The 13,984-nt window shown below is 44.5% G+C and overlaps 1 pseudogene; it reads right to left on the bottom strand.

Annotated features, from left to right (window-relative positions):
- Positions 1–10,978: 10,978 nt before the first annotated feature.
- Positions 10,979–11,916, bottom strand: LOC115077672 (annotated as a pseudogene).
- Between the last annotated feature and the right edge of the window lie 2,068 nt (positions 11,917–13,984).

The raw sequence follows: 13,984 nt of genomic DNA, 5'->3' as shown, positions 1-13,984 counted from the left end.
AAAGCTGAACATCCTCAGACTGGGATCATATACAGTGGGAGGAAATAATAACCCCTCACAGTAAAGGGAGGGGTAGGAACCTTGCAGATGGCACAGGTCTGGTCCCAAGCAGGAGGGAAGATGCACGTCTAGGTTCTTGGTGCTATAAACTTGGACTCTGACAAATCACTCTTCACGCTTAAAAGGTGGCTTTCCAAAAAAAACCACAAGCTTACGTAAAACTCAACTTCACGTTTAATAATTTAACACAACGTTCATTCACCTGAAGGGAATAGTAGGGGAGGAGTGAAGTTGTAGAGAGAAAGTAGTTAGAATGTTTCATCCCTTAAAGATCTCTTAAATCAAACAAAATGATTTGATTCATTCCTGGAAGGAGCGATGTTTCCTTTTAGAAGAATTTTATCTTTATGCAAAAAGTTCTTTCCCCTCCGCATGTGGCCAAACATACCCACCTGTAAAGACTGGACGTGCTTTTGCAGCCGGCAGAGAGGGCATTCAGCTCCATTCATAGTAACTTTGATGACTGACATTACTACTAACGAGTTTCAGACCTGCATTAATTCACTTCTTTTTGTATTTGTTATCAATGTGTCCAATATGTGCACATATCTTTCTGTGTAATTAACAGCAAGTCAAACTACTGATCCTGAGCGTATTTTCAGTATAATATGGTCAGATAATGGCAAGGACCTTTCTCTAGGAAATATAAAAAAGGATGGTGCAATATTTCAATTCAAAAGAAAAGTGACATTTCACAGTTAAAAGTATATAACTTATTGTACATACATTTATTTAATAAATAATGTGGTTTTGTACTTGGTAAATTTTATATTTGCATATAAGAACATAAGAACATGCCATACTGGGTCAGAACAAGGGTCCATCAAAGCCCAGCATCCTGTTTCCAACAGTGGCCAATCCAGGCCATAACAACCTGGCAAGTACCCAAAAACTAAGTCTATCTAGTAACAGCAGTGGCTATTTTCTAAGTCAACTTAATGGCAGGTAATGGGACTTCTCCTCCAAGAATTTATCCAATCTTTTTTTAAACACTGCTATACTACTGCACTAACCACATCCCCTGGCAAAAAATTCCGGGTGCCAATAGAAGCAAAGTCAGACAGGGGAGCCTGAGCAAGAACAGGCCGAAGCCTGAATAGGCCAAGTTCAGGATGCAGACTGAAGAAGCGTCATAGGGCAAGCTGGAGTCTGGGCCGGCGGCAATCAGTGAGCAGTGGCAAAGCAAGGCTGAAGTCTGGAAGAAGAGAGGATCAATAGAGTAGTCGGGCGATGCAGAGGTCTGGGCTCAGAGAGAGTCAATAGTGTAGTCAAGCAATGCAGAGGTCTGGGCTTGGAGAGAGTCAATGGCGTGGTCAGGCAATGCAGGGGTCGTATCTGAGAAGGCAATTTGAAGTAGGTTAGGAATAAGGAACGCAGGAATGGGGAAACCAGGAACAGGAGTCAGCGAGGATCAGGAACCAGAAAACGAAGGAGTATCACAGAAGGCAACGAGTACTCAACCAGTGAGGAGACCTGTGCAAAGGCAATCCTTAGGAGTGGAGCCCGGCCTTAAGAACCAGGAGTCTGTTGTCATCATCATTCAGGGCTGTGGCCAAGTTCCTGCCATGGGTCCTTTAAAAGAGTGAATGGTTCGCACAGTGCTGGATGGCGGCGTCTCTCCATGGGCTACGTGGAGATGCCTGACGCGGAGCACAGGTATCAGCGGCAGAGACTGAGGCACCAGGGGCGGCCAGAGGAGGGAGCCAGCGAGCCACCACTGACAGGGATGAGGGACCAGGCACTGGATTCATCTGAGAAAGGGGAGGGGGCCGAGGCGCGGGTCTGCTGCGGCCAGCAATCATAACAAGCGTTTTGAATGGGACTCAGATATTTAGCAAAACAGATTTTATGTTGCATATATATATATATATATATATATATATATATATATATATATATATATATACTATATATATTTTTTTTTTTAATCAACAACAAAGCACATTCTCCTCAATTTACATTCATCCACTTTTGTACCATGGTTCTAATCCCCAGCTCCAGTACTGATTCCCTGTCACAGTCTCTTAGATGGTGCTGCTTTGATGAGACAGATAAAAATGAATCTGATTAAGCTGCAAATATATAACAGAATATCTCAATAAGATATAATATATACCACCATCATACATAATGTATTCACTGATTTGGTGATAGAGTTGTGAATAGGAATGAAAGCAACAGTTAATCCCTCTGATTGTATGACCCAGGGAGTCACGTTAATCTTCCTGTTGTTCAGTTCTAATCCCCCGGTTTGGTCAATGACTCTCTCTGTGTGACCCTGAGGTGAGTCACTTTGTCTCCCTGTGTGTGTGCTCTAATTCTTGGCTCTGTCAGTGATTCTCTGTGTGACCCTCAGGGGAGTCACTTTAAATCACTTTTGTCCTTCAGTTCTAATCCCTGGCTCTGTCACTGATTTTCTGTCACTGTCTCTTAGATCACATTTTTAAACCCTTTTTCATTCAGAGACAGACTGGGATGAGGCATTTTTTAAGAGAATCCTTTCTCTGAATACTCCTCCTCCTGATGCAATGAAACAGCCAAAGCCCTGTCAGTGAGTTTAATGTGACATGGATGAGTTGCGGATCAGTGACTTTCACTGCTGACCATACATTGCTGGATCTGTAAATCCAGTACATGTGTACTTAGCATTCATATAATTCTGATGTCTTCTTCTTCCCCTAGGACAAGATTAATGAAATCAATAGACATGGAAAACATAACAAACAAAGATTGAATTTATTATTCTGGGACTTTCTGATAATCCCCAGCTGCAGGTTCCCCTCTTCCTGGGCTTCCTGCTCATCTTCCTGATCACCCTGCTGGGGAACCTTGTTGATTATCACAGTGATCACCACCCCCACGTACTTCTTCCTAAGTAAACCCTCTCTCTCAACAGACATCGGCTGCACCTCTACCATCACCCCAAAAAGTGCTGAGACATCTTTCTCACAGGGATAAGACCATTTCCTATGCTGGGTGATGGTGCAGCTCTATTTCTTCCCTGAGCTTTGGGTGCATTGAGGCTCTCCTCCTTGCTGCCATGGCTTTTGACTGCTATGCTGCATCTGCGACCCTTGCCCTATTCCCTCATTATGAATCAGAGAGTCTGTGTCCTGCTGGCTGCTGCTTCCTGGATCATTAGCTTTCTACCATCTGAGACAATCACAGCTTCTGTTACCTGCCTTTCTTCTGTGACTCTAATGTGATCAATCTTTTGTCTGTGACCTCTTGCCACTTTAAAGCTTTCCTGCACTGAAACAGCCTCCATACAAGCTTAATGTTTGTTACAGCTGCAACAGATATCAGTGGCCTGCTTCCTTGTGACTCTCATATCTTACATCTACATCATCTCAGCTATCCTGAGAATCCACTCTGCAGAGGGGAAGCGTAGAACTTTCTCCACCTGCTCCTCTCACCTCACTGTTGTCTCCGTGTATTATTTGTCAGCATATTCCATGTATCTGAGGACCCAACTCAACATACTCCCAGAGAAGCAGGGTAAAATCCTTTCTGTGCTTTACACAACTCTCACCCCCATGCTGACCCCCCTCATTTACAGTCTGAGGAATAAGGAGTGTGAATAAATCAGAGCAGGTTATCAGACAGAGGAGACTCCTGTATTTAGCAGGGCTTGAGATGATTCTCTTTTAAAAGTGAAAAATAAACTCTATGGTTCAGTCCCCAGGTTCAGTCATCTTAAGGCTGCACATGTGGCAGGAGAAGCAGTCACAGTCCCCTGGGGAGAGAGATATGTTCATTGCTCAAGGGTGACACCCGGTGGCTGGATTCAGGGTTTACGGTTGTGGAGTTCTGTAAGGAGCCTCAGGGCATGGCCCCTGGCTGAGGACTGTCACTGCAATGACTTGATCAGGTACATTTGTGGGGAGAAGGGATATTTATTAATTAGGGGGAAACATTTCTGTGTAGTTGCGAGAAGGCTCTTGGTCTGACCCAGCATTTATTTATTTGGCTATTTTCTATACCAGCTTTCCACGACCAGGGGTCGCATCAAAACCGGTTTACATTTAACAAGTCATGCGTTGAACAGAGAACTTGAGGCAACTAAACAGGTGCAAGAATTGTAGTTACAATAAACAGGGAAGAATACAACTGGGAGAATAGGAAGAAGAAGAAGAAAGTAGGATAATTGATAAAAACACATTTACAAAGGATCATTTGCATAATATACAACATTAAAGCCAAGTCTGAAGCATGGAACCTCTAATGTCCTTATGTCACATTCTCCAGCATTAATTGCTTCTGAAAATGTGGAATCCAAAACCCCAAGTTGAGAGCATCAGGAATGAGGTGAACTGGTGTCTTATACCCTCTGCATGCTTTAAAAATGATTAAGTGGTTTAGTAAATTTTCCCTAGTAAATGTATAAATTTATATGAATCAGATGACCAGTGGCCAAGCCTTTGGAAGAAGATGATATCGGTGGACCATGTCTATCTCCTGTTGTGTATTTGTGTTTTTTCAATTTGTTCTCAATAAAGCTCCTTATACTTTGTGCATCTTACTGTGTATGTTCCCGTCTACGCTATTTTACAAACCATCTGTTCCCACTAGAGATGTCATTCGTTTATCACGAATTAGGCAATCTCAATAAAAATTGCCACATTAAATCCCAGACCCCCCCTCAAACTTGCTGATGTCAAGCGACTTCTCAAAAAACCTACCCTTGACCCCATCAACCCTTCAAACTTCCGTCTATCTCTAACCTTCCCGTCATATCTAAAATTATGGAAAAGATAGGTCAATTTACAGCGCTTTCTGAATATCTTTAAAAACCATAATATTCTCCACCCATCTTCCATAAGTCTAGTAACATGGAAAGCCTCTTACTTTCACTGTCTGCACACTCTCCTCAAGGGCATGTACCATGCCAATCCTTTATCCTTGCCCTTCTTGACATATCAATCTGCCTTCGACACATTCAGTCACAAAAGTCTCCTTAGCCACCTAACTGAGATTGGCATCTCATGCACAAGCCATCCACTGGTTCTTCTCCTACCTCAAATAATGAGGGCTATGCTGTAGAATTGCAAATTCCAAATCATCACACATCCCCTTACCAAGGTGTCCCACAAGGCTCTTCATATCCTTCATGCTCTTTAATATTACCTGTTACCCGCTCTGTCACCCTCCTCTCTGACCTTGGTCTTAAGTTTTTCTTATATGCAGACGACGTCCAAATCCTCATCTCCATTCAAGAATCCCTCACCAAATCTCTTAAGTTTTGGGAAACATGCCTCATTCTATTAACACCCTACTCTCTAACTTCCACCATTGCTTTAACTCCTCCAAAACTGAACTCCTCATCATTCAATCACACTGAACGGACGCCACCATCTGCTTTGTGACCTCACCCTCCCCTCAAATGCTCTTCCCTACTTAGTGCGAGATCTCGCTGTCTCCCTAGACCACCAACTAAACTTCAAAAACCACATTAACACAATCATAAAGTGAGGATTTTTCAACTCCACATCCTCAAAAAACTTAAACACTTACTTCATTCGCAAGACTTCCGCACAGTCCTGCAAGCGACAATGCTATAAAAAATGGATTACTGCAATTACTTACTTCTAGGCCTTCCCTATTCTACTATTAGACCCCTGCAAATATTACAGAATGCTATGGCAAGAATCCTTACAAATACATGTAAAGCTGACCACATCACCCCTATTCTTAAGGAACTCCATTGGCTTTCCATCTCCTCCCGCATCAGATACAAAATCCTCACCATTATTCACAACTCCCTGCACAACCTGGCTTGAGGATGCTCTTTGATTCCGCTCCTCCAATCATCCTATTAGAACCGCACTCTCAGGAACCCTCTAACACCCTTCCCTTAAATGTGCTCACCACACGTCCACCAGAGAAAGAGCCCTATTCATTGCAGGCCCTTCCTTCTGGAACACTATGCCACTTGAGCTCCAACTAGAACCATGAATTTGGAAATTCAAAACAGGGGTTAAAACATGGCTCTTTAAAATGGCCTACCCTGACTCGGACCCTGCTCCCTCTACTCTTTCAGAGAAAGAGCCCTTGTCATTACCGTACTTATAGCCTTCTCCTTATTCCTTTAATTGTACTCTGATTTGTCTCCCATATCTCGGCACCTCCTTATATTACCCTCTTCCCCTGTCCTTAAACCCTACCTTTCCCTATAGCAACCCTGCTAGCTATATATAGTTGCCTTTCTGAACGTATATGTATAATGTCATATGTAGTGTCTTCTGTATGTACTAGTTAAAGATAATGTATATTACTGTATATAATACTTTTTGGAGTGTATAATTTATATAGAGGGGCGGATTTTCAGCGCCCTGCTCGCCTAAATCCGCCCAAAACCGGGCGGGATTTAGGCAAGCAGGGCCCTGCGCGCCGGTATGCCTACATTCAAAGAGGCCTACCGGCGCACTCAGACCCCGGGACTTCGCCGTAAGTCCCGGGGTTTTCGGAGGGGGTGCATGTTGGGGGCGTGTCGGGGGGCCGGGCCTGTTCGTCACGTGCGTTTCGGGGGCGTGTCGGCAGCGTTTTGGGGGCGGGTACAGGGCGTGGCTACGCCCGGGGCGGTCCGGGGCATGGCCCGCGGCCCTCCGTACCCGCCCCCAGGTCGCGGCCCGGCGCGCAGGAGGCCCCGCTGGCGCGCGGAGGATTTACTTCTCCCTCCGGAAGGCGTAAATCCCCGGAGAAAGGTAAGGGGGGGGGTATAGACAGGGCCGGGCGGGTGGGTTAGATAGAGGAAGGGAGGGGATGATGAGGGGAGGGCGTTAGAGGGGGTTAGGCAGCGCGGCTCGGCGCGCGCCGGCTATACAAAATCAATAGCCTTGCGCGCGCCGATCCAGTATTTTAGTGGATACGCGCGGGCTCCGCGCGTATCTACTAAAATCCAGCGTACTTTTGCTTGAGTCTGATGCGCAAGCAAAAGTAGGCCAATTCGCACTTTTTGAAAATCTACCCCATAGTGTATAAAGGTTTCCACAGTGTATAAGCTTATACACAGTCCCTTTTTGAGTGTATAATTTGCAATGTTACATATTATGTTCTTCTGTTGTTTTCAATCAGGTACTGTTCCTTTTCTCCTCTTCCTGTTTTCCTCTCCGCCCCTTCTTCTTCCTATCTGCTCCCCTCCCCCCACCCTAGTTTTTTGTATTTTCCTCCTTCAGTTATATTGGAAACAGGCATGATGTACCCACAATGTCGATACATAAAAGCCAGTAAAATATAATAATAAATAAATAAATAAATAATAATAAAAATAAATAAAATAAAATAAAATAAAATAAAATAAAAATATTCATCCTGGTTTGGGGGACCCGAATCCTGAAACGGATTTTCCCCAAACTTCGGAAAAAAATTGCTTTTTTGGGTTAGTGCAGGGGGAGGGGAAAATTTATTGAAAAAAAACAAAACAAAAACAAACACCCCAACCCTTCAAATTAACTTTATTACAACTTCCCACCATCCCGATCCCCTCCCCAAGACTTACTAAAAGCCCAGGTGGTCCAGCGGGTCCCGCGAGTGCTCCCTCTTGGGCCATTGGGCTGTCAGGCCTGCCAGGAATCAAAATGGCTCTGGCGGCCCTTTGCCCTTACGATGTGACAGGGGATACCGGTGCCATTGGTCTAAGATGGCGCAGTCCATCCATTGTTCCTACCATGTGACAGGGGCCGACCAATGGCACCGGTAGCCCCTGTCATATCGTAAGGGCCATTTGATTCTTGGGAGGCTCGACTGCCCGAGAGGGGAGAGATCCCTCATGGGACTCTGCTGGACCACCAGGGCTTTTAGTAAGTCTTAGGGATGGAATCGGGATGGTGGGGGGTTTGCATAAAATTAATTTGAAGGTTGGGGTGGGGGTTTTTTTGATTTGTTTTCTCAGGTTTGTTTTTCACTGATTCGCTTTCCAGAAACCTGTTTTGCCGAAAAACGAACCACGGGAAAACTAAATTCCCCCCCGAAGCACCCGAACCCGAAACCCGACCCAACACACAAAAAACGAAGCTGCTCTCTACTGTTCACAGGAGACTGTCACATATATATAGGGGTATTCAGTAGGCACCATAAAAGGTGTAGTTATTCGGCGTGAAATAGGCAGCGATATGGAAGCTTACGGTTTTGCTGTCCGCACTGCGCTCACAGAGTCAGCCACCGATGCAGCCCCGACTCCTCCTCTTCCGGGACCGACTCCACCCCGATGTTGCTTTCACACGCGTGTGAAAAGATTTCTAGCTATCGCACGCTTGCGCTGGTAGCTCAAGCGTGCGATAGCTTTAGAAAATATCCCCCTAAGAGAGTCTATCAAATGCTTTTTCAGCATCAGATCATATTAAAATGGGGTCTTTAATCTGTCGTCACTACCAGGATTCCAGTAGGGCCAATACACTGAGCATTCACCCCAGCTTGTCGCCATTGAATGAAACCCACCTGTCCCATAGAAATTAAGGAAGGTAAGGCAAGTTTTTAAACTGTTTGCTAAGACCTTTGATATAGCTTAATATCAAGATTAAGCAAGGAAACAGGTCTGCAATGAGGTCATTCAAGTGGGATCTTTGACTGGTTTAGGTAACACCACCAATATTAGCACTTTGTAAGGAGTCGGGCATAGTCCGATTCAAAGACATTGCTTCAAAACAGTGCTCTTAAACTCGGTGTTGCATGCTGTCATAGTCCCTTGTAAAACTGAGCAGTTTAGACCATCCAGACCTGAAGATTCTGAAATAGCTAGTTTATATTTCCTGATGGTGAATAGGCTTGTTAAGGTTTCCTCTTGACTAGGGGTAAGGCGTGGTAAATGGGTAATACTCAGAAATCTTTTCTAGTAGTAGTAGCATTTTGTTGATCAGCTGAATAGAAACCTGATAATAAGCCTTAAAAAACATTGCTTCATTAGGGATGTGCAGAGCAAAAGTTTAAGTTCATATGTCCATATGTCCAAAGGGGGTCCCATTTGCGGGTCAATATGGACATAAACAGAATTCAATGAGTGAGTATATGTCCATATGTGCAATAAAAATTTAAAACCCTCACCCTCTTAATCCCCCCCCCACCCCAAGACTTACCCACAACTCCTGGTGGTCCAGCGGGGTCAGGAAGCCATTTCTGACTAACTTTGCAAGGAGCACGTGACGTCGGCGTCACGTCGGAGTGAAGCGGCGTCACGTGATTCCCCCGCGAGTTTCCCTCCGGCACCCTCGTTCGGCCCAAAAGGAACTTTTGGCCAGCTTGGGGGGTGGGCCTCCTGGACACCCCCAAGCTGGCCAAAAGTTCCTTTTGGGCCGAACGAGGATCCGGAAGCGACCCGCGGGAATCACGTGACGTCGGCACACACGTCGGAGTGACCACGGCGTCACGTTATTCCCCCGCGAGTTCCCTCCGGCACCCTCGTTCGGCCCAAAAGGAATTTTTGGCCAGCTTGGGGGGGCCTCCTGACCACCCCCAAGCTGGCAAAAGTTCCTTTGGGCCGAACGAGGATCCCGGAAGCGACCCCCTTGGGGAATCACGTGACGTCGGCGCCACCCCTCGCTGAACGACCTCCTGCAGTCGATCTCCTGCCGGCGCCATTTCCGTACGAAAACGATTCGCGGCGGGAAATCGCTCCCTGACCCCCGCTGGACCTCCAGGAACTTTTGGCCAGCTTGTTGGGGGCCCTCCTGACCCCCACGAGACTTGCCAAAAGTCCAGCGGGGGTCCGGAAGGACCTCCTGCCGTCCAATCGTGTTCGTCTATGGCCGCCGCCATTTTTCGGCGCCATTTTGGAAAATGGCGCCGGCTGAAGACAACAAGATTCAGGAGCAGGAGCCCGTTCCGGACCGCTGCCGTTCCGGACCGCCGCTGGACCCGCAGGTTATTTAAGTCATTTTGGGGGGGGGGTTCGGGAGGGTGGGGGGATATTTAATTTAAAGGGTTCGGGGGTGGGTTTTGTTTTAGGGGGTGTTTAATGTGCCGGTTTTGCGATTTTTCGATTTTTCACGATTTTTTCACGATTTTTTTCACGATATTTTACACCCCCCAACGGCCAACAATACGATTTCCCTCCCCCTACCAGCCGCAATCGATCGTTTTTAAGACGACGGCGGACACGATTCTACATCCCTACAAGGACAATTGCATAACGAGGAACATGGATGAAACCACTGTAAGGCTTGGCACTTGGGACAAAGGTTCTGGCGAGAGGAGGAACATGGACAAAGGACTCTAGTTCAGGCTAGAATTCAGCCTTTACATGGGCCACTGCAGCCACAGGATGCCCTTCACAGCCTGCTGTGGGCTGGTTGCAGGAGCCTTTATTTGCAACTATTCACGGGACTTTCTCCCCATCATTCCCACACATCTCTCTTCATCTGCCGCATACATGGTCTGAGCATTGCAGTGAGCCAACGCCTTAGGGAGCCATTCAGAACCCTTAAATCATGAGCCCCTGAATCCTACCTACTGGGTGACACCCTTGAGCAATGACTTCAACTGTCTCCCCCCCCCACACACCCACACCCAGGAGGCTGTGATTCCTGCTTCTGCCATATCCTCAGCCCCGACTGAGCTGGAGCGTGAACAATCCAGTCTAAGGATCAAAACCATGGCCCTTCGTCCTCTGTTTCAAAGGGAGAATCATCTTGCATCTTACTAAAAATGTGATCTCCTAGAAGCCCCAGAATTGTCAGTAGGCACCAAATGTGTTTGTGCCTAGGGCGGCAAACATTCAGGGGCAACATGCTGGCTAAGATTAGTTGTCGTCCAGCTCTGCTGAATCTCATTCAACAGAGAAAAGCCCTCAGCTATCCTGAAACAGTCCCTTACAGGAGGTGGGGGATGAAAGCACCAAAAGTCCCTAGAAGTGGCAAAACCTTAAATCTGACTCTATCTCCTGCATATGATGACCTTCTGTCATTTATTCATGTGCTCTCACAAGCTACTTTCCTATGACTTTCCTCACTGCGTTTTTTACCTCCTTATTCCTCAGACTGTAAATGATGGGGTTCAGCATGGGGGTGACAGTAGTGTAGACCACAGACAGAATTTATACCCTGTTCCTGGGAGTATGTTGAGGGCGGTCTCAGATTACATGCAAAATATTGACAAATAATACACGGAGACAACAATGAGGTGGGAGGAGGCAGGTGGAGAAGGCTTTAAGCTTCCCCTCTGCAGAGTGGATCCTCAGGATGGCTGAGATGATGTAGATGTAAGATATGAGAGTCACTAGGAAGGCAGGCACTGATATCAATGCAGCTGTAACAAACATTAAGCTTTGTGTGGGTGGCCGTGTCAGAGCAGGAAAGCTTTAACAGTGGCAAGAGGTCACAGAAGAAATGATTTATCTCATTAGAGGCACAGAATGAAAGGCGGGGTGATAGAAGCTGTGATCATCTCAGATGGTAAAAAGCCGATGATCCAGGAAGCAGCAGCCAGCAGGACACAGACTCTCTGATTCATAATGAGGAAATAGTGCAAGGGGTCACAGATTGCAGCATAGCGGTCATAAGCCATGTTGGTAAGGAGGAGAGCCTCAATACAGCTGAAGTCCATGAAGAAATAGAGCTGCATCATGCATCCAGCATAGGAAATGGTCTTATTCCCTGAGAGGAAAATGTCCAGTAGCTTTAGGACAATGTTGGAGGTACAGCAAATGTCTGTGAGAGAGAGGTTACTGAGGAAGAAGTACATGGGGGTGTGCAGGCGGGGGTCAGCACAGGTCACTGTGATAATCACAAGGTTCCCCAGCAGGGTGATCAGGTAGATGAGGAGAAAGACTAGGAAAAGGGGAACCTGCAGATGGGGATTATCGGAAAGTCCCAGAATAATAAATTCTGTCACCATTGTCATGTTTTCCACTTTTATTGGGTCCATCTTTCTTCTCCTGTGGGTGCAAGAAGAAATGAGAACTGATGTGCATCCTAAGTACAGATGAAACAACTTGCTTATTTAGTATGAATGGATCACAGCAGTTGTAATCATTGGTCCATGGGGGGAGGTTGTTTTTTTGTGCTTAATACGTGCAATTCTTCCAGTATGCAATACTCCCAAATAAACTTTTCATTAAATATTTTACTAATCTTTTCATGTTGTAATTCATTCACTTCCTATAAAAATCCTAACATGAATTCATGTTTCAAGATCCTGTATCAGGTAAACATTTGGCTTGCACGGTCAAAAAACTGCTCAAAATATTTTCAAAACTTATAGAAATTCCTGGTTTACATTGATTTGATTAAAGAGGATGTCATTGAGCTTTCCAGATGCTGCAATGTATGGCCAGCAGTGAAAGTCACAGATCTGCTCTTTACAGATTGTCACATTACACTCATTGGCAGCGCATTAACCGCTTATTTACTTATTTATTCCTGCCTTCAATGTATTATTGCTCTATCTAGGTAGCTCTGGGTGGAGTACAAATATATTATAGAATATAGGCTTGAACAAGGTGGAAACATAATATAGAATACAAATATAAGAGATGATAAAGGGAAACAAAATCAGAAAAGATTCTTATTCAAATATCAAACCAAAAAATAAATGTAAAACTAGACTTCATACAAATTTGTCAAATGAAAATAGATTTAAAAAGTCAGGCTGTAACCTGTTTCCAAAAACCTAAATATTCTTGAAACTTTCATAGTTCTTTGGGGATTATATTCCCTAATACGGGGCCGATATAAGAAAAGGCTTTCGATCTGGTTCCAAGCAATCCAGCATCTTTCACTGAAGGGATAAGCAGAGCACTCTACCCAGACTATATCTCTGCAGGTAACTAAATAATGCAATAGGTTTTTGGTAAAATAATGTCTTAAAACCATGAAGAGTGTCTTAAATGTTATATATTTATTTATTTATTTATTTATTTATTTATTTATTTATTTATTTAAAACCTCTTCTATTCCGTTGTTAAGTTGGATAACCATCACAATGGTTTACAAAAAGGCACGATAATGAAAACTAAGAGTGGTATAGATTACAAATTAATCATGTGCTGTCATAGTACGGTAACAATTTAGTAAAATAAACTATGTGTTTAATTTAAACCTGTTTGTTAGGAAATTATTAGGCGGTTTGAATTTAACATTAATATGCATTTGTAGGATAAAAATAACAATAACAACTTCTTGTTTGGTGCATCCGTATTAATCAACTGTTTTTCTCCTCTCTTTATCTTTATAAAGAGCTTGTTTAAAGAGCCAGGTTTTCAGATTAGTTTTGAAAATTTTCAGATTTCTCTGATGGCTAACAGAAGCGGATGCAGTGATTCCAGAGCTGAACAGATATGATCTTGGGCATGAAGGCTTAAAAGTGATAAGCAAAAATCTACTTAATTGCATTTTGTAAGGCTGACATATAGTCATTGCAGTAATCAATGCATAATCAGCGCCTGCATAATTGACACTAAATGATCCTTTATCACATAAGTTCAAATAGTGAATTTGGCATAGACAGTAAAAACTTGATTTAACATTTTAAATCTGCATTTGCACGTTCAGTTCACCATTGAAATAAAAGGGTCTAAAAATCAGTGACAGAAAATCAGTGACACAGCCGGGGATTAGATCTGAGACACACCGAGATAAAGTGACTACCCCTGAAGTCACACACACAGAGCCAGAGATTAGAATGGAGGCACAGGCAGATAAAGTGACTCCCCTGAAATCTCACACACAGAGTCAGTGACAGAGCTGGGGATTAGAGCTGAGACACAGAGAGATAAAGTGAATCAGCCAAAGTCACACACATAGTCAGTGATAGAGACAGAGATTAGAACAGAGGCACAGGGACATAAAGTGAATCCTCCAGGGTCCCACCAGGGTTAGATAGAGCCAAGGGTTAGAACATGGCCGGATTTTTTGTTCCAACTTCACAATTCCAAGACAAAATCGGTGAATCCATTATCTATGGTTTGATACTGTATTATAATCAGGAAATTCAG

Source organism: Rhinatrema bivittatum, chromosome 16, assembly GCF_901001135.1.
Source record: "Rhinatrema bivittatum chromosome 16, aRhiBiv1.1, whole genome shotgun sequence".
Classification (NCBI taxonomy): domain Eukaryota; kingdom Metazoa; phylum Chordata; class Amphibia; order Gymnophiona; family Rhinatrematidae; genus Rhinatrema; species Rhinatrema bivittatum.
Note: the sequence above shows the minus strand (reverse complement) of the source record. Positions and strands in the feature narration are given on the sequence as shown.